General features: G+C 39.8%; 1 pseudogene; it reads right to left on the bottom strand.

The window, feature by feature from the left end:
* Positions 1–3,746: 3,746 nt before the first annotated feature.
* Positions 3,747–4,480, bottom strand: LOC120861952 (annotated as a pseudogene).
* Between the last annotated feature and the right edge of the window lie 16,198 nt (positions 4,481–20,678).

The raw sequence follows: 20,678 nt of genomic DNA, 5'->3' as shown, positions 1-20,678 counted from the left end.
AATACACTGTCTACGTTTGTAGACAGTGCCTTTCTTTCAAGGAGTGTCTTTTAATTTCATGCCTCCACCATGATTTTGGAGACCAAGAAAAGAGTCTGTCACTGTTTCAATTTTTTCCTGTTCTATTCACCATGAAGGGATTGGACTGGATGCCATGATGGTTGTTTTTTGAATGGTGAGCTTTACACCAGCTTTTTCACAATTCTCTTTCAGCCTTGTCAAGAGGCTCTTTAGCTCCTCTTCACATTTTGCCATTAGATTGGTATCATATGCATATCTGTTCAGTTCAGTTGCTCAGTTGTGTCCGACTCTTTGCGACCCTATGGACTGCAGCACACCAGGCTTCCTACAGCACACCAAAACCTGAAGCTTGCTCAAACTCATGTGCATCAAGTCGTTCGTGATGCCATTAAACCATCTTATTGCTCTATAGCCCCCTTTTCCTCTTGCCCTCAATCTTTCCCAGCACAAGTCTTTTCCAATGAGTCAGTACTTCACATCAGGTAGTCAGAGTATTGGCGTTTCACCTGCAACATCAGTCCTTCCAATGAATATTCAGGACTGATTTCCTTTAGGATGGACTCCTTGGATCTCCTTGCAGTCCAAGGGACTTTCAAGAATCTTCTCCAATACCACAGTTCAAAAACATCAATTCTTTGGTGCTCAAGTTTCTTTAAAGTCCAACTCTCACATCCATACATGACCACTGGAAAGACCATAGTTTTGACTAGATGGACCTTTGTCAGCAAAGTAAAGTCTCTGCTTTTTAATATGCTGTCTAGGTTGGTCATAGGTTTTCTTCCAAGGAGCAAGCATCTTTTAATTTCATGGCTGCAGTCACCATCTGCACTGATTTTGGAGCTCACTGTTTCCATTGTTTCCCCATCTATTTGCCATGAAGTGATGGGACTGGATACCATGATCTTAGTTTTCTGAATGTTGAGTTTTAAGCCAACTTTTTCACTCTTCTCTTTCACTTTCATCAAGAGGCTCTTTAGTTCTTCACTTTCTGCCATAAGGGTGGTGTCATCTGCATATCTGAGGTTATCGATATTTCCCCAGCAATCTTGATTCTAGCTTGTGCTTCATCCAGCCTGGCATTTCCCATGAGGTACTCTGCATATAAATCAAATAAGCCAGGGTGACAATATACAGCCTTGACATACTCCTTCCCTGATTTGGAACCAGTCTGTTGTTCCATGTCCAGTTCTAACTGTTGCTTCTTGACCTGCATACAGATTTCTCAGGAGGCAGGTCAGGTGGTCTGGTATTCTCATCTCTTTCAGAATTTTCCACAGTTTCTTATGATCCACACAATCAAAGGCTTTGGCATAGTCAATAAAGCAGAAGTAGATGTTTTTATAGAATTCTCTTGCTTTGTCAATGATCCAGTGGATATTGGCAATTTGATCTCTGGTTCCTCTGCCTTTTCTAAAACAGGCTTGAACATCTGAAAGTTCATGGTTCATGTATTGCTGAAGCCTGGCTTGGAGAATTTTGAGCATTAGTTTACTAGCTTGTGAGATGAGTGCAATTGTGCGGTAGTTTGAGCATTCTTTGGCATTGCCTTTCTTTGGGATTGGAATGAAAACTGACTTTTTCCAGTCCTATGGCCACTGCTGAGTTTTCCATATTTGCTGGCATATTGAGTGCAGCCCTTTCACAGCATCATCTTTCAGGATTTGAAATAGCTCAACTGGAATTCCATCACCTCCACTAGCTTTGTTCGTAGTGATGCTTTCTAAGGCCCACTTGACTTCACATTCCAAGATGTCTGGCTCTAGGTGAGTGATCACACCATCATGATTATCTGGGTCATGAAGATCTTTTTTGTATAGTTCTTCTGTGTATCCTTGCCACCTCTTCTTAATATCTTCTGCTTCTGTTAGGTCCATACCATTTCTGTCCTTTATTGAGCCCATCTTTGCATGAAATGTTCCCTTGGTATCTCTAATTTTCTTAAGGAGATCTCTAGTCTTTCCCATTCTATTGTTTTTCTCTATTTCTTTGCATTGATCACTGAAGAAGACTTTCTTATCTCTCCTTGCTCTTCTTTGGAACTCTGCATTCAAATGGGTATATCTTTCCTTTTCCCTTTTAATGTTAGCTTCTGTTCTTTTCTCAGCTATTTGTAAGGTCTTCTCAGACAACCATTTTGCCTTTTTGCATTTCTTTTTCTTGGGGATGGTCTTGATAACTGCCTCCTGTACAATGTCACCAACATCCATCCATAGTTCTTTAGGCACTCTATCAGATCTAATCCCTTAAGTCTATTTGTCACTTGCACTGTACAATCATAAAGGATTTGATTTAGGTCATACATGAATGGCCTAGTGGTTTTCCCTACTTTCTTCAATTTTAGTCTGAATTTGGCAATAAGAAGTTCATGATCTGAGCCACAGTCAGCTCCCAGTCTTGTTTTTGCTGACTGTAAGTAGCTTCTCCATCTTTGGCTACAAAGAATATAATCAATCTGAATTTAGTATTGACCATCTGGTGATGTCCATGTGTAGAGTCTTCTCTTGTGTTGTTGGAAGAGGGTGTTTTCTATGACCAGTGCATTCTCTTGGCAAAACTCTATTAGTGTTTTCCCTGCTTCATTCTGTACTCCAAGACCAAATCTGCCTGTTACTCCAGGTATCTCTTGATTTCCTACTTTTGCATTCCTGTCCCCTATAACGAAAAGCACATCTTTGGGGGGTGTTAGTTCTAGAAGGTCTTGTAGGTCTTCATAGAACCATTCAACTTCATTTTCTTCAGCATTACTGGTCAGAGCATAGACTTAGATCAGTGTGATATTGAATGGTTTGCCTTGGAAATGAACAGAGATCATTATGCTGTTTTTGAGATTGCACCCAAGTATTGCATTTCAGACTCTTTTGTTGACTATGATGGCTACTCCATTTCTTCTAAGGGGTTCTTGCCACAGTAGTAGATAGAATGGTGATCTGAGGTAATTTCGCCCATTCCAATCCATATTAGTTCGTCCTAAAACATTGATGTTCACACTTGCCATCTCCTGTTTGACCACTTCCAATTTACCTTGATTCTTGAACCTAACATTCCAGGTTCCTATGCTATATTGGGAGAAGGCAACGGCAACCCACTCCAGTATTCTTGCCTAGAGAATCCCTTGGACAGAGGAGCCTGGTGGGCTGCTGTTCATGGGGTCACACAGAGTCAGACACAACTGAAGCAGCTCAGCATGCCTGCATGCATTGGAGAGGGAAATGGCAACTCACTCCAGTATTCTCTATGGGGTCGCACAGAGTCGGACACGACTGAAGTGACTTAGCAGCAGCAGCAGCATGCTATATTGTTCTTCACAGCATTGGACTTTACTTCCATCATCAGTCACATCCACCACTGGGTGTTGTTTTCACTTTGGCTCCATCTCTTCATTCTTTCTCCACTCTTCTCCAGTAGCATATTGGGTACCTACTGACTTGGGGAGCTCATCTTTCAGTGTCCTATTTTTTTGTCTTTACATATTGTTAATGGAGTTCTCAAGGCAAGAATACTGAAGTGGTTTGCCATTGCTTTCGCCAGTGGACCGCGTTTCGTCAGAACTCTCCACCATGACCCATCCACCTTGGGTGGCCCTCCATGGCATGGCTCATGGTTTCATTGAGTTAGACAAGGCTGTGGTCCATGTGATCAGTATGATTAATTTTCTGTGATTGTGGTTTTCATTCTGTCTGCCTTCTGAGGGCATATCATGCACATCTGAGGTTGTTGTTATTTCCTTTTTTTTTTTTTGACAGGAAATAGCATTTATTGGTGAGCATGATTAAGGAGGGGACAGTGCTGATGCTCATGAGTGCAGGGCCCGCCATTTGTCCAGGGGACCACAATTAGGGATGTATTTGACCCCACATCCATCTGGGATGAGTCGCTTTTCTGCCACCATGTTCTCAAATTCATCTGCGTTGAATTTGGTAAATCCCCACTTCTTAGAGATGTGGATCTTCTGGCGGCCAGGGAACTTGAACTTGGCCCGGCAGAGGGCTTCAGTCACATGTTCCTTGTTCTGCAGCTTGGTGTGGATGGACATTATGACCTGGCCACTGTGCCCTGGGGCTTTCCAAAGGCACCGCGCATACCTGTCTGGAGTCTATCAGCTCCAGCGCAAGACAACATCTTGTTGATGCAGATGACTTGGAAGGGGTGGAGCCACACTTGGATGTGAAAACCATCTTTGCCACAGCTTTTCACCATGTACTTGTTGGCACAAATACGGGCAGCCTCCAGGGCTTCAGAGGAGAGCTGCTCATACTCATCTGACACCATGTGGCCACAGAGTGGGAACTCATCCACTTTGGCCTTCTTACGCCCCAAGTCGAAGATGCGAATCTTAGCATCAGGGACACCTCGGCAGAAGCGGGACTTTGGGTATGGCTTGTTCTTACAATACCGGTAACACTGGGCAGGGCGGCGGCCCATGGCGACACCAGGATCTTCAGTGGCGTGCCAAAGGGAAAGAGCATTATTTCTCCTAGTAATCTAAATCAGCTTGTGAGTCATCCAGTCCAGCATTTCACATGATGTACTCTGCATAGAAGTTAAATCAGCAGGGTGACAATATACTGCCTTGACGTACTCCTTTCCCAATTTTCAACCAGTCCATTGTTCTATGTCCAATTCTAACTCTTGCTTCTTGACCCACATACAGGTTTCTCTGGAGACAGGTAAGGTGGTCTGGTATTCCCACGTCTTTAAGCACATACCACAGTTTGTTGTAATCCACATAGTCAAAGGCATAGTCAATGAAGGAGAAGTAGATGTTTTTCTGAAATTCCCTTGGTTTTTCTATGATCCAGTAGATGTTGGCTATTTGATCTCTAGTTCCTCTGCCTTTTCTAAAGCCAGCTTGTATACATCTCGGATCACATACTGCTGAAGCCTAGCTTGAAGTATTTTGAGCATTACCTAGCTATCCTGTGAAATGAGCACAATTGTATGGTAATTTGAACATTCTTTGACGATGTTCTTCTTTGAGATTGCAATGAAAATTGACCTTTTCCAGTCCTGTGGCCACTGCTGAGTTTTCCAAATTTGTAGCATATTGTGTGCGGCACTTTCATAGCATCATCTTTTAGGAATTGAAATAGCTCAGCTGGAATTCCATCATCTCCATTAGCTTTGTTCATAATAATGCTTCCTAAGGTCGACTTGACTTTAAACCTCCAGGGTGTCTGGAGGTGAGTGACCATACCATCATGGTTGTCTGCATTATTAAGACCTTTTTTGTATAGTTCTTCTTTGTATTCTTGCCACCTTTTCTTAATATCTTCTGCCTCTGTTAGTTCCTTGCCATATCTGTCTTTTATTGTGCCCATCCTTGCATGAAGTGTTCCCTTGGATCTCCAATTTTCTTAAAGAGATCTCTAGTTTTTCCCATTCTATTGTTTTCCTCTATTTCTTTGCATTATTCACTTAAGAAGGCTTTCTTATTTCTCTTTTGTATTTTCTGGAACTCTGCCTTCAGTTAGGTGTATCTTTCCCTTTCTCTTTTTCCTTTCGCTTCTTTTCCTTTCTCAGCTATTTGTAAGACCTCCTCAGACAACCACTTGGCCTTCTTGCATTTTTTTCTTCAGGATGATTTTGGCCACTGCCTCCTGTTCAACGTTATGAACCTCTATCCATAGTTCTTCAGGCCCTCTATCTACCAGATCTAACCCCTTGAATCTAGTCATCATCTCCAGTGTATAATCATAAGGGATTTGATTTAGGTCATACCTGAATGGTCTAGTGGTTTCCCCTACTTTCCTTCAACTTAAGCCTGAATTTTGCAATAAGGAGCTCATGATCTGAGCCACAGTCAGCTCCAGCTCTTGTTTTTGCTAACTGAAGTGGATGGGCCAAAGTGGAAACAACACTCAGTTGTGGATATGTCCGGTGGTGAAAGTCTGAGCTGTAAAGAATAATATTGCATAGCAACCTGGAATGTTAGGTCCATGAAACAAGGAAAATTGGATGTGGTCAAGCAGGAGATGGCAAGAGTGAACACATTTTGGGAATCAGTGAACTAAAACGGATGGGAATGGGTGAATTTAGTTCAGATGACTATAATATCTACTACTGTGGGCAAGAATCCCTTAGAAGAAATGGAGTAGCCCTCAATGGCAGTCAAAGAATCCAAAATGCAGTACTTGGGGGCAATCTTAAAATCGACAGAATGATCTTGGTTCATTTCCAAGGCAAGTTATTCAACATCACAGTAATCCAAGTCTATGTCCCAACTGCTAATGCCAAAGAAGCTGAAGTTGAATGGTTCTATGAAGACTTAAAAGACCCTCTACAACTACACCAAAAAAAAAAAAAAAGATATTCTTTTCATCATAGGGTCTGGAATGCAAAATCAGGAAGTTAAGAGATATTTGGAGTAACAGGCATGTTTGGTCTTGGAGTACAAAATGAAGCAGGGCAAAGGCTAACAAAGTTTTGTCAAGAGAATACACAGTCTTGGCAAGCACCCTCTTCTAACAACACACACCTCAGGGTAGATGTGGGTAAAGCTTCATGGATTTTTCTTAAATAAATATTGTTGATTGGAAAAATATAAACACCAGATAGAGATATTTAATTCTGTTTCCATACATTAAAAATGAGCAAACAGGGAATTCCCTGGTGGTTCAGTGATTAGGATTCTGTGCTTCCATTTCAGGGGGTGAGGTTCAGTCTCTGGTCAGGGAACTGAGATCCTGTATGCCTTGTGGTGCAGCCAAAATAAGTTTGAATTTATAGAGCTAGTAAAGATGAAAAAATATTCATCAGTAAGTCTGTAGGAGGACTTGAATAGGAGATGTATCAAATGGCCTAGAGCTAGATAAACCAAAATAATTCTATCAATACGATAAGAGAAGTTTCTAGATTATGTTTCAGTTCTGAAATGACCTAATTTCTTGACTGTTTTAAAGGTCGATGGCCAGAGGTGGTTTCTCCAAAACAGAATTTAACTTCTCAGTGCCTCTATTTTTCTACATTGTTGTTGTTGTTGAGTGTTGAAGTCATGTCCAATTCTTTGTGACCCCATGAACTGCAGTACACCAGGCTTCCCTGCCCTTTACTGTCCCCCAGAGGTTGCTTAAATCATATCCAATGAGTCAGTGATGCCATCCAACCCTCTCCTCTGTCGTCCCCTTCTCCTCTTGCCCTTAATCTTTCCCAGCATTAGGGTCTTTTCCAGTGAGTCAGCTCTTCACATTAGGTAGACAGAATATTGGAGCTTCAGCTTCAGCATCAGTCCTTCCAATTGTTAGGTAGTTAGAATAGGAAAAAGGAGTCCAAAATGGCAGTGGCTAAAAGACAAAGACAGGGAAAAGCCTGCGAAAATGGAGAAAAAAAAAATCTGCAGACTGGAGTGAGAACCTCAGGTGAAACAAACACACCCCCTTCTTGGCTAGCCCAGTTTGCATAGGGCAGGCTCAGTGGGGAGGAGACAAGAGGAGGAAAAAGAGGAAGAATAAAAAGAGGAAGCCAAGATAGATTGAGGCTTCTCCTTTTGCATTGCTTTTCTTTGGGATTAAGATAAAAACTGACCTTTTCCAGTCCTGTGGCCACTGCTGAGTTTCCCAAATTTGCTGATGTATTGAGTGCAACACTTTAATAGCATCTTCTTTTAGAAATTTAAAGAGATAATAAAATATATCAGCTATTCTAAATATTTTCTATATATACAAATGTATATATTGAAGCTCAAATTATGTCCTATTCATTATGAATGTCCTATTCATTTTCTTCTGTTAATTTTGTTTTTACTTGTATGTAAATTGCTTAGTTGCTCTGTCATGTCCGACTCTTTGTGACCCTTTGGACTGTAGCCCACCAGGCTCCTCTGTTCATAGGATTTTTCTGACAAGAATACTAGAGTGGGTTGCCATTTAAACACACACACATAATGAATTGCTGTCCATGTCAATATAGATAGATTAATTGATAATAACTGTCATGCATGTTGTAGGCAGAGAGTAAAAGGGAAATCTCTATACCTTCCACTGAAGTTTGTGTACACCAAAATCTGCTTTTAATAATAGCCTATTTTTTTTGAAAAAATGTATAGTTGATTCAAAAATATGATTGAGAAACTTAAAATATGTTTATGGAATTTCATGATTTAATTCCCTGGTAGTCCAGTGATTATGACTCTGTGCTGCCAATGCAGGAAGCACACGTTGGATCCATGGTCAGAAAACTAAGATCCTGCGTGCCAGTTGATGTGGTCAAAGATAGGTAAATAAATAAATAAAATCATAATTGTTATTGAATCTAGGACTGTACTGTGTTAGATTATATATGCAATGTAATATTCCCATATTTAAATAGTGTACTCAATGAGAGAAATGATCTCAATAATAGCTCTCTATATCAATATATACTTTTAAAAAAACAGACTTTACTTTTCAGAGCAGTTTCAGTTTCCTAGCATTGAGTGGGAAGTAAGAGAGTTTTCACATATCCCTTCCCCCCTCACACATGCACAGCCCTTTTCAGTATCAACATCCCCCACCAGAGTGTTACATTTGCTATAATCGACTTGACACACCATTGTCACTCAAAGTCTGTGATTTATATTAGGGTTCCTTCTATGGATTTTGACAAAAATATATTTTTTAACGACTTCATGGAATACCATGATATGACTCACCATGAATAGTTTAAGTAATTATTTGAAAATAAAGTTTGCTTGAAAATTTTTTCTACTACATACAACATAGATGATGCAATGTATGTTAAAATCCTTAATATTTTAACTCATCATCAATATAAGATTGATGCATAGAAAAATCAACAGAGCACATGAAGAGGTGTTTTATAAAAGAAGAAATAAAAATGAACAGTACAAGATGATAAGTTGCTCAGTCTCATTAACAGTCAAAGAAATGAGATTTAGAAAAAGGCATAATTTTTGAGAGACAGATTGGTGGAGATGAACAACGTATTTGTGGGACTGGTGCTGCTCTAAACTGAGGATAAAAGGACAAATCTTTGTACACTTCTAGGAGGGCAAGTTAGCAATATGTAACAATGGTTACACTACACAGATCTTTTGGATTATTTTTGACTTTTTAAAACCTGTGGAATGGTATTATTATTATAGTTCTTCTAGAGACAAACATTGAAATATTATGAATTAAATTTTATAATGTAGTTTGCTTCAAAATAGTCTGGTGAGGGCTAGGGAAAGGTGGGCTGAGCTACAGGTGAAGCAATAGTTCTCATGTGCTGAAGCTGGGTGTGATAAATATACTCTTGTCTTTGTCCTTGGTTACTGGTACACAGCTTCGCAATCCCTTGAGTATAGGAGCATCTTTTGTTCTAATGAGGCTACTCTTGGTGGCTCCAGGGTGAGGGCTGATCACCATGAACCAAGGCACGATTAGAGAGATGGAATTTTCAGGCCCACTCTCTGACATCATTCTGTCCTTCAGTGGTTTGCAGTAGAGACAGCCTCTGTTTAGAACTTAAGATGGCGACAATAAAAGGGAAACAGGCAAGTCCATGTTGGAACCTACAGAAGAAAAGAAAAGTTAAACACTTGTGACTGAGAGCAATACTGGAGCTATAACATCAGACTTCTAGGCTCCCCAGCACTTCATCCTCAATGCAAGACCACCTGCTCCCTGCTCCTTTTCCTTCAACTACAGCCCACACACAAAGCAGCCAGCATTGCTGTGATGAAATTCCTGATATGCTGTCCTGTTGTAGAGAGCCTGAGGGAGCAATGTCTCTGGGGTAAAGGTTGGTAGGTGGAGTTGAGGGGATGTAAGTGCAGAGGTGGCAGAGATGTGGCCCTGGTTCTGCCTTTTTTTTTTTTTTTTGGCCATGTGGCATGGCTTGTGGGTCTTAGTTCCCCAACCAAGGATCCAACCTGTGCCCCTGCCGTGGAAGTGCAGAGTCCTAACCATTGGACCTCCAGAGAACTCCCTGGTTCTCCATTTTGAATAGATGAATTTGTTTCTCATGAAAACATTCCTGCCCTTGGCATCAGGCCCTCTTGGTGTCATTGGACGATAGAAAGATTTGTGGGCTGACAAGAAACCTAACCACCATAACTTCTAACATTATAATAGAGGAAAACCCATTCTGTGTTATAAACAATCAACTAACAAAGGCTTTCTTAGAACATAACTTCATTCATTCCACAACTCTTTATCAAGAGACTACTAGTTTCTTTTTTTGTTTGTTTTTTTATTGAAGTATGGTTGATTTACAATGATGTGTTAGTTTCCAGTGAACAGCAAAGTAATTCAGTTTTATATATGTATGAAAATGAAAAGTGTAGTCACTCAGTTGTGTCTGACTCTTTACAACCCCATGGACTGTATGTAGCCCACTAGGCTCCTCTGTCCATGGAATTCTCCAGGCAAGAATACTGGAGTGGGTAGCCATTCCCTTCCCCATGGGATCTTCCTAACCCAGGGATCGAACCTGAGTCCCCTGCATTGCAGTTGGATTGTATACCATCTGAGCCACCAAGGAAGCCCTTTGAAGGTGAAGTCGCTCAGTCATGTCTGACTCTTTGCGACCCCGTGGACTGTAGCCTACCAGGCTTCTCCGTCTATGGGATTCTCCAGGCAAGAATACTGGAGTGGGTTACCATGTCCTTCTCCAAGGGATCTTCCCAATCCAGGGATCAAACCCGGGTCTCCCGCATCGGAGGCAGATGCTTTAACCTCTGAGTCACCAGGGAAGCCCCAGGAAGACTTATATATGTGTATATATTCTTTTTCATATGTTCTGTAATCTTTTCCATTATGTTTCATCACAGGATATTGAAAACAATTCCTGTGCTATCTAATAGGCCCTTGATGTTTATTAATTTTATATAAAATAATTTGTATCTGCTAGTCTCGAGCTCACAATCCAAACTTCGCCCACCCCCTCTTCCCCCTGGCAACCGCAAATCTGTTCTCTTTGTTGTGAGTCTGTTTTTATTTTGTAGATAAGTTCATTTGTGTCATATTCTAGATTCCACATATAAGTGATATATGATATTTGTCTTTCTCTTTTTGACTTACTTCACTTAGTAAGATAATCTCTAGGTCTATCTGCATAGCTGCAAATGGTATTATTTCATTCGTTTTTGTTAGCTTTCTAGTTTCAAGCACTACTTCTAGGTGCTAGTAATACAGCAGTGAAAAAAATGGCATAAAATCCTTTCTATTAAGAAACATTATTTAAACCTTGGAAATAAAGCAAAAGCATGAGTTGTGTGTACTTTCAGTGTCTTTGGGAGGGCATTGTTTATCAGGCAAATCAAGGAATATGTCATAATCTCGGGGAATATACCCTGTTCAAAACACTTTGCTCTTAGTTACAGGCCAAAATCATAGTGAAGTTACATGTTTTTTTCCCATAAAGATGCAAATAATTATTGTCCATTAGAAAAGAAAACCCCAAAGGAGTTAATTGCCTTGAAGACCGTTGAAGTGAAGTGAAGTGAAGTCACTCAGTTGTGTCCAACTCTTTGCAGCCCCATGGACTGTAGCCTACTGGGCTCCTCCGTCCATGGGATTTTCCAAGCAAGAGTACTGGCGTGGGTTGCCATTTCCTTCTCCAGAGGATCTTCCTGACCCAGGGATCAAACCCGGGTCTCCCGCATTGTAGACAGACGCATTACCATCCAAGCCACAAGGGAAGCCCATTAGACATTAACCAGTTTTATATCTAGTGTAGCTATCTTATTTTAACAATTTTTCATTATGTAGGAACCAGTCTTACCATCTTGTTGGCTCCCTATTAATTAGTTGAATAAAATCTTTGACTTGTGTTCATTATATATTTTTATGAGAATGTTATTTTTAACTTTTTGAAACTTATACTTGACAGTCTCTTCACGGAGTTTAAAATTTGGTTATATTTTCTTTCTTTGCTTTCTTTTTCTAGTTTGGGGTTCAAACTGGTGGACTGAGATAGAATAATTTTTCCCATTCATTTTTCTTCTTCTCTTTGCCTTTTTGGACAGTAAAGGAAGGAGACCAAATACATCACCACAAAATATGCCTCTTTGACCTAAAAATTATTTTGAGCTTATGGCAGTTAAGAAGCAATGAACAGGAAAGGGTTTCCCTACTTGCCTCCTATTCTGCCTCTAGGCAGGATATAAATTCTTCTTTTTCTGGAGATAAACTGTGTGAGCCCAGAGATGGCAACAGAGAAATCCATAAACAAAGCTTACTTCATTGGTTTCATCCCATATATTTACCTTTCCAAAGTTTGCTGTACTTGCCTAAAACGATTTTCCTTTGTCCTGTGACTTTCCTACAAATGTATTGTTCTTTGTTGAATATGCTATATAGGCCAGAGTTCTAAGCCACCACTTTGAGTCAATCTTCATTTTAAGTTTGTCCACACACGATGTGCACTACACACATGAATAAACTGTTGTTCTCTTATTAATCTGTCTTTTGTTAAAGAACTCAGCTGAAAACCTAAAAAGCAAAGATGGGGAGATATGTTTTGCCCCTCTTCCTCACACACAGAGAAACAAATCACTGGCAATGGACTGAATGTTTGTATCCCCTCCTCCTGCTCTAACCCCCAAAACTCATAAGTTGAAACCATAATCGCAGTGTGATAGTGTTTGGAGGTGGGGTCTTTAGAACATAGTTACTTCATTAGAGTAGAGCCCTTATGATGAGATTAGTGCCCTTTTAAGCAAAGGCCAGAGAACCAGCTCGTTTCTGCCATATGAATATACATTGAGAGGTCAGCAATTTGTAACAGAAGAAGGTTCTCATCAGAACCTAACCATGTTGGCCTCATCTCAGGCTTTTAGTTTCTAGAACTGTGAAAAATAAGTTTCTGTTGGTAAATAACCCATGGTAGTCTATGATAATTTGATATGTGTGCATGCTCAGTCACTTCAGTTGTGTCCAACTTGTTGCAACCCCAGGAACTGTAACCCACCAGGCTCCTCTGTCCATGGGATTTTCCTGCAAAAGTACTGGAGTGAGTTGCCATGCCCTCCCCCAGGGATCTTCCCAACCCAAGGATCTTCCCAACCCAAAGACAGAACTCACTTCTCCCATGTTTCCTGCATTAAAAGGCAGTTACTTTACTGCTGAGCCATTGGGGAAGCCCAGTTTGGTGTAGTAGTGTAAAATAAACCTCACTCAAATATCTCATTTTGACTGTTCTTGCAATGTGAGTAACAGTTGATTCTTAAGTCATGATCATATAGTCTGGCTGCAAGTAGGCATGCCAGTACTTAGGAGTTTGATTTTTACAGATCAAGCTGAGGACTGGAAAAGGAGGCTTCGGCAGGTCATGATTTCACAAACTTTCCTGGCTCTCAGTGTCTTGTCATTAAATCACTTCCTGTATGCTGCATCCCTTTACCCCTCACAGTGTTAAAAACAAACAAACAAACAAAAAAACACCACTCTGACTGAGGTGGATAAAGTCAAAGTTCTAATGAGGGTTAAAGGAAAGATTCAGGGACTCAAAGTACACTTTTCATCCAGCCCAGTGGTGAGGACTTGAGGTGACTTAGTGGCATCTTTGTACTTTGTGGCAAATGCATTCCTATTTGCCCCTTTCCCCCACCCCCACTTTATTCCCTTCTTTTTTGTTCATTTTTATTATTTTGATATTCATTCAAAAATCTTTATTGAGTGCTGTTCTATATGAAGCATTGTAGCAGATGTTAGAAATTAAATGCTAAGTCAGGACATAGTCCCTCTCTCTCATTAAGTTTACAGTGACTTTTTCTCCATATATAACAACAATAACAATTAATGCACACAGAGTGCTTACTACATGGCAGACACTCTTCTAAGCATTTTACATTTATTACTGAATTTAAAGGCTTTATTGTTGCCATTTCATAGATAAGGAAACAGACTCTGAGAATAAGAAATTTGCCAAGTCACAAGACTATGGTGATGGATCCTGCATACTATTTGCTACTTTTTTAAAAACTATATTTACTCTCCTTCCAATGTAGATGTCACCTGGGGTGTTATTCCGATCCACTCATTTATTCATTTATCTACTCATCACACTGTTATTAAACATCTTTGATGTGCCAGTCATGTGGGCATGGTTCTGGTAAACAAAGAATTAGTCATAGTCTTTGTTGTTGAGAGGATCATAGTCTACTGAGAAAAACCCATGAACCCATAATTCCAGCTTAACCTTTTAAGTGCAAAGGCAGGGCTATGTAACAAGTGAAATGGAAGCAAAGAGGAAGAAATGATGAACTTTGCCTAGGGTTGTACACAGAAGGAATATTTTTTATTAGTGTCTTAAAGGTAATTAGTAACTCATTAGTTAAAGAATAATAGGAAACTCAATCCAGAGAAAGGAGAGAACACATGGAAAGGTCTGGGGTCATGCTAGTGCAAAATATTTACTGACAGTGATGATGTAGATAAGTGGAAAATAACAGGACTTAAGGATCAGAGGTTGTGTTGAAAACAGTGACTCTTGATATACTCAGAGGAGTAAGTATACAGGTGTGGATTTTAGAGAATCTTCTAGCACCATTTTGAAGGACATCAAGGCTAGAAGGTCCTGAGGAAAGGAAGAACATGTTGGTAGTTATTGCAGCCATCTGAGCAAGAGTCAGTGAATCAACTAAGGCATTGGAGAGGAGTGGATGGAGACATATTATTTATTTATTTATTTATTTATTTATTTTTGAGGCAAGGAATACAACTTTATTCAGAAATCCATCTGACCAACAAGATGACAGACTGATGTTTCAAAATGACCATCTTGTTGCGAGACATTTTAAAAGATGAAGCAACAGAGACTTCCCTGGTGACCCGGCAGTTAAGAACATGCCTTCCAATGCAGGGGACATGGGTTGGGTATCTGGCTGGGGAACTGAGATCCCACATCCCATGGGGCAACAAAACCTGTGCTACAACTATTGAACCCTTGTGCTCTTGAGCCTGTCTGCATAATTAGAGAAAGCTGGCACTCCACAACAAAGATGCACCACAGCCAAAAAACAAACAAAAGATGAAGCAATAGAACTGGGTGACCACTTAAGGGCCAGAGCAAGGAGTGATCAGGTAACTGGGTAGACAGTGATCACCCAACTGGAAATAGTAGTTCAAGTTCTGCAGGGTTACATTTTAGCTAGTCTGCTCAGGATACATTTGGCAATGGCACCCCACTCCAGTACTCTTGCCTGGAAAATCCCATGGATGGAGGAGACTGGTAGGCTGCAATCCATGGGGTCGCTAGGAGTTGGACACGACAGAGCGACTTCACTTTCACTTTCACTTTTCACTTTCATGCATTGGAGAAGGAAATGGCAACCCACTCCAGTGTTCTTGCCTGGGGAATCCCAGAGATGGGGAGCCTGGTGGGCTGCCGTCTCTGGAATCGCACAGAGTCGGAAACGACTGAAGCGACTTAGCAGCAGTTGAACTGTGAGGGCCCAGAAAAACAGTAGCTAACTTATACATCACTTTGCAGCTCTTACAATGTAGTCAGGCATTGTTTGAGCTATAGAAGAGGATTAATTCAATTAATCTTAACAACAACTTCTATAAAGTAGGTACAGTCATATCCTCATTTTACAGATGAGGAAATGAATAAACAGAGAGGTACAATGATTTGACCAGGAACATACAGCCAATAAATGGAGGACTCAGGTGTTTTAGAGACTTTGGGAATGAGGGTGGAGTGATCTGCTGGGGTGAGTCTAGGGGATGCAGCACATGACAGGGCAAACTTTCCCCAAAAACTCCTCTTTAACTACCCAAAGCAATATATAGATTCAAAGCAATCTCTATATTGTGGTGTTTTTCATAGAACTAGAACAAATAATTTCACACTTTGTATGGAAACACACAAGAAACCTCAAATAGCCAAAGCAATCTTGAGAAAGAAGAATGGGACTGGAGGAATCAACCTTCCTGACTTTAAACTATACTACAAAGCTACAGTCATCAAGACAGTATGGTACTGCACAAAGACAGAAATATAGATCAGTGGAACAAAATAGAAAGCCCAGAGATAAATCCACGTGCCTATGGACATCTTATCTTTGACAAAGGAGGCAAAAATATATAATGGAGAAAAGAAAATCTCTTTAACAAGTGGTGCTGGGAAAACTGGTCAACCAAATGTAAAAGAATGAAACTAGAACACTTTCTAACACCATACACAAAAAGAAGCTCAAAATGGATGAAAGATCTAAATGTAAGACCAGAAACTGTAAAAGTCTTAGAGGAAAATGTAGGCAGAACACTCTCTGACATAAATCACAGCAAGATCCTCTATGACCCACCTAGCAGAGTGATGGAAATAAAAACAAAAATAAACAAATGGGACCTAATTAAACTTAAAAGCTTTTGCACAATGAAGGAAACTATAAGCAAGGTGAAAAGACAGCCTCCAGAATGGGAGAAAATGATAGCAAATGAAACAACTGACAATTCATCTCCAAAATATACAAGCAGCTCAATACCAGAAAAATGAAAAACCCACTCAAAAAGTGGGTCAAAGAACTAAACAGACATTTCTCCAAAGAAGATATACAGATGGCTAATAAACACATGAAAAGATGCTCAACATCACTCACTATTAGAGAAATACAAATCAAAACCACAATGAGGTATCATCTCATGCCAGTCAGAATGGCTGCCATCAAAAAGTCTACAAACAATAAATGCTGGAAAGAGTGTGGAAAAAAGGGAACCCTCTTACACTGTTGGTGGGAATGCAAACTGGTACAGCCACTGTGGAGAACAGTGTGGAGATTCGTTAAAAAACTGGAAATAGAACTGCCATACGACCCAGCAATCCCACTGCTGGGCATACACACCAAGGAAACCAGAACTGAAAGAGACACATGTACCCCAATGCTCATCGCAGCACTGTTTATAATAGCCAGGACATGGACGCAACCTAGATGTCCATTGACAGACAAATGGATAAGGAAGTTGTGATACATAAACACAATGGAATATTACGCAACTATAAAAAAGAACACATTTGAGTCAGTTCTAATGAGGTGGATGAAACTGGAGCCTGTTATACAGAGTGAAGTAAGTCAAAAAGAGAAACACCAATACAGTATATTAACACACATATATGGAACTTACAAAGACAGTAATGATGATCCTATATGAAAGGCAGCAAGAGACACAGATGTAAAGAACAGACTTTTGGACTATGGGGAAAAGACAAGGGTGGGATGATTTGAGAGAATAGGATTAAAACATGTATATTACCATATATAAAATACTTGACCAGTGCAAGTTCAATGCATGAAGCAGGGCACTCAAAGCTGGGGGCTCTGGGACAACCCAGAGGGATGGGGTAGGGAGGGAGGTGGGAGGGGGTGTTCAGGATGGGGGGACATGTGTGCACCCATGGCTGACTCATGTCTACGTATGGCAAAAACCAACACAATATTGTAATTATCCTCCCATTAAAATTAATTAATTATTTATTTTTAAAAAGAAAAATTGGTTAAAAACCAGAGTGCCAAGGGGGAAAAAAATATCCTCCCGAAGTTTACGCTCACTCCAGCTGCTAATCTCTCTCTCCTCTGCTCTAGGGGCTATTGCTGCCACACCACCTGGCATATATGTGCCACTTACCTCTGAGAATGTGACCTTCTTGCTCCAGTGCCTTCATAGGACAAGTAAAATCCCCTCTGGATCTGTTGTTTTTGGAGAAAATCAAGCCCTGTTTTAATTGCAGGGCAAGGTAGGAGGAGGAGGAGAATTCTGGGAATGGGAAGGAGCTAAGGGTTTAGATTTGATTGGGGCTTCTTTTGCTTGTGGTGTCTCATGGATACTCAAGAGGAGAGAAAACCAGAAGTTTGAAGTTTTTATTTTGAAAATACTGACCCAATGTTTGGTTTCAGATACTTCACAGGAATATTCAAACAGTATCTCCTTGGTCATTACTTCCAGAGTTTTGGAAAGCAGACCTTGTACACAGCTAAATATTGTTTTCTAAATAACTTTGGAAAAGAAACTAAACCAGTTAGACATCAGTGACCAAGATGTTGAGGCCTATTTTATATATATATATAAGATTTTTTTTCTGGAACTAGTTTATGATCCATATTCTGAAATTTGCCATTTACTCAAGTGTAAAGACCCACATAGAAGCATGCATCATTATATATCTATCCAAAATTTGATAAATACAAGTATATATAGGCTGTAAGTTTAATTTGAAAATGTTTATTAATTATGAAAAACTCATGTTGATCATTGTTGTTGTTGTTTAGTCACTAAGACATGTACAAAACATAAAATAAGAAATAAGAAGTGAAAAAATTCATCTTCTATATAGTAAGCACCATGAACATTTTGGATGTGTTCTCTAACAAGCTTCCTCCCTTCTTTTCCTTTATTTTTGATTACTACATTTCTTTTATTTTATAGTTATAATTGTTGCTGGTGTTCCATTTCAAACATAGCCATCTCTTCCACATAGTACAAAACCTGCTACTGAAAAAAATTTTTTTGTTTAAACAACTATAAAAAATATTACATTTTCATTGTAAAAAAATTCAAATTCAAATTCAAAGTCATGTAATGCAAAAGGATATAGAGTGAAACACATACATTTCTTCTCCTTTCCCTGGTCTCATTCCTGGAGGTACTTCAAGCAACAGTTTGATGAAGTCCACAAGAATTTCCAAAAATAAAGTAATTATTGGGCTTAATTTTTCTCTTCATAGTTATAAACTAAATCAGTATAAACATATTTTCTTGAAAATGTTTTAGTTTTTTTTTTAATGGTTTTTCAGACTGCTTTTTTATGCAATGTTTTTAGCAATTATGAATTGTGAAAAGTTGCTAAAACACCAGAATGCCAGTTTGCCTTGCTTTGAATGATCTGAAGGGAAGATTTTACACTGAGGGTGTTAGTGGTATCATTGGAATGCAGTCATTCTTTGAATGGCTTCTAATTATGAACTAGATTCTCTTCTTTCTTGACCCTTCTTAAAAACAAACGTCTTAATTTGGAATAATTTTAGACTAACAAAAAGGTTACAAAGATCAATACAGAGAGTTCCTATGTATACCAGCTTCCCCTTAACGTCAGTATCTTATATAACATACTATGTTAAAGCTAAGAAATTAACATTGGTACAATACTTTTAACTGCAGACTCTATTTGGATTTTATCAGTTTTTCCACTAATACTCTTTTCCTTTTCCAGGATCCAGTTCAGAATACCTGATTATATCTAGTTACTTCACCTTTTTAATTCCCTATTATATTGCCTGACAGAGACTGTGAGAAAGGAAGGAGGGTGGAGATAGAACACATACAAATGTGATGATCATGTTAGCAAAACGTTACAGTCACTGACGTTTGGGGATTCTTGGTGAACGTTATTTTACTTAGTCATCCTTTCTCCTTTGGGCAAAAATATTTGAGGGTTGGCTGTACCAAATGTCATCCAAGAATGGAAATCCTTATGGTGTGATATAAGAGATGAACAATGTCACACATGACTCTCTTTTCAAAAATAGCTCCTAACCGCACCAATCATTCTCCTGAAAATTTTAGGAACAGGGATATGTTTATCACTCTGGATTACAGAGGCCTTCACATGTCTTCGTTAGAAGTACAAATCTTCATCTTGATTTATCAGGTCTGTTTCTTCAGTGGGTTGCCAGGCAAGTTGATATAAGGGAAAAGCTTGGGTAGGTGTCTAAGGGAGATGCTGAAGGACTGATCTGGGGAGTTGGGAAGAACATGGAACACACTCAGGTGTTGGTGTTGAGGTATACTTGTGGGAAATGGGCATCTAGGGGTGTGTATTTGGGGATTGTTGGCAGGTAGGAAGTTTGGAGAAAGGAAAAGTGATACTGTGGAGGAGAAGATGCATTTCTGTAGGATATGCCAAGAAAAGACAAATCCAGCCCTGTTTATAAGCTTTCCTGCAGCTAAATAGGTGCCAGGAATAGAACACAATGTTTCAAACACTCAGGAATGTTATTGATGTTCATCCAGTTTATACTGATACAGGCAGACCAGCTCTGAAAATACTGAAACTCTTCCACTTCAGTGGTAAAGTGTTGCTCCCAGGAACCCCCTAGTGCCCTTTTACCGCCCTAGATGGCCTGTCCCTCCCCGAGAACCTCTGCCAGAAGGTCTCAGCTGGCACAGCAGGAGTCTTCAGAGTCCTGCCCCAGGACCGGCCCCTCCCCAACCCCCCGCGTCCTTTCTGATAACTGTGCCTGAAGCAAGGAGAAAATATTTGCACAACATTCCCTCTGATAAAGACCGTGACTCTGATCATTTGCCATTTTTAGCTGTTGAGAGGAGTCCAGCTATCAAGGTTTCCAGATGCAAACCAAATTTCTACGATATACATAGAATCCCTCTACCAATAGGTCTTAACTTACTTTAAAAAACTGTGTAAAATGTACATAACAAAATTTACTATGTAACTGTTTTTAAGTATACAATTCAGTGGAATTATTTTTTATAGCCTTATTGCCAAGAATGCAATTTTTATCCTCTTCAGACCATTCTCTAAAAGGGATTCCTGAGGGTTCTAGGGCTCTGTGCTTTGGCTCACACCATTTCCTCCTCTTAGAATGCTTTGTTCTTTCACCTGCCTGTTAAAAACTGGAATATATATCTTTATGGCCACCAAATCTCCATTCACCTGTCACAGCTGAGACTGAGCCCTGCTTGCTCTACTCTTGGAGCACACAATTTGAAATTGTCAAC

Source organism: Oryx dammah, unplaced genomic scaffold, assembly GCF_014754425.2.
Source record: "Oryx dammah isolate SB20612 unplaced genomic scaffold, SCBI_Odam_1.1 HiC_scaffold_3, whole genome shotgun sequence".
Lineage (NCBI taxonomy): Eukaryota > Metazoa > Chordata > Mammalia > Artiodactyla > Bovidae > Oryx > Oryx dammah.
The sequence above is the reverse complement of the archived record's forward strand: the minus strand, read 5'-3'. Positions and strand labels throughout refer to the sequence as shown.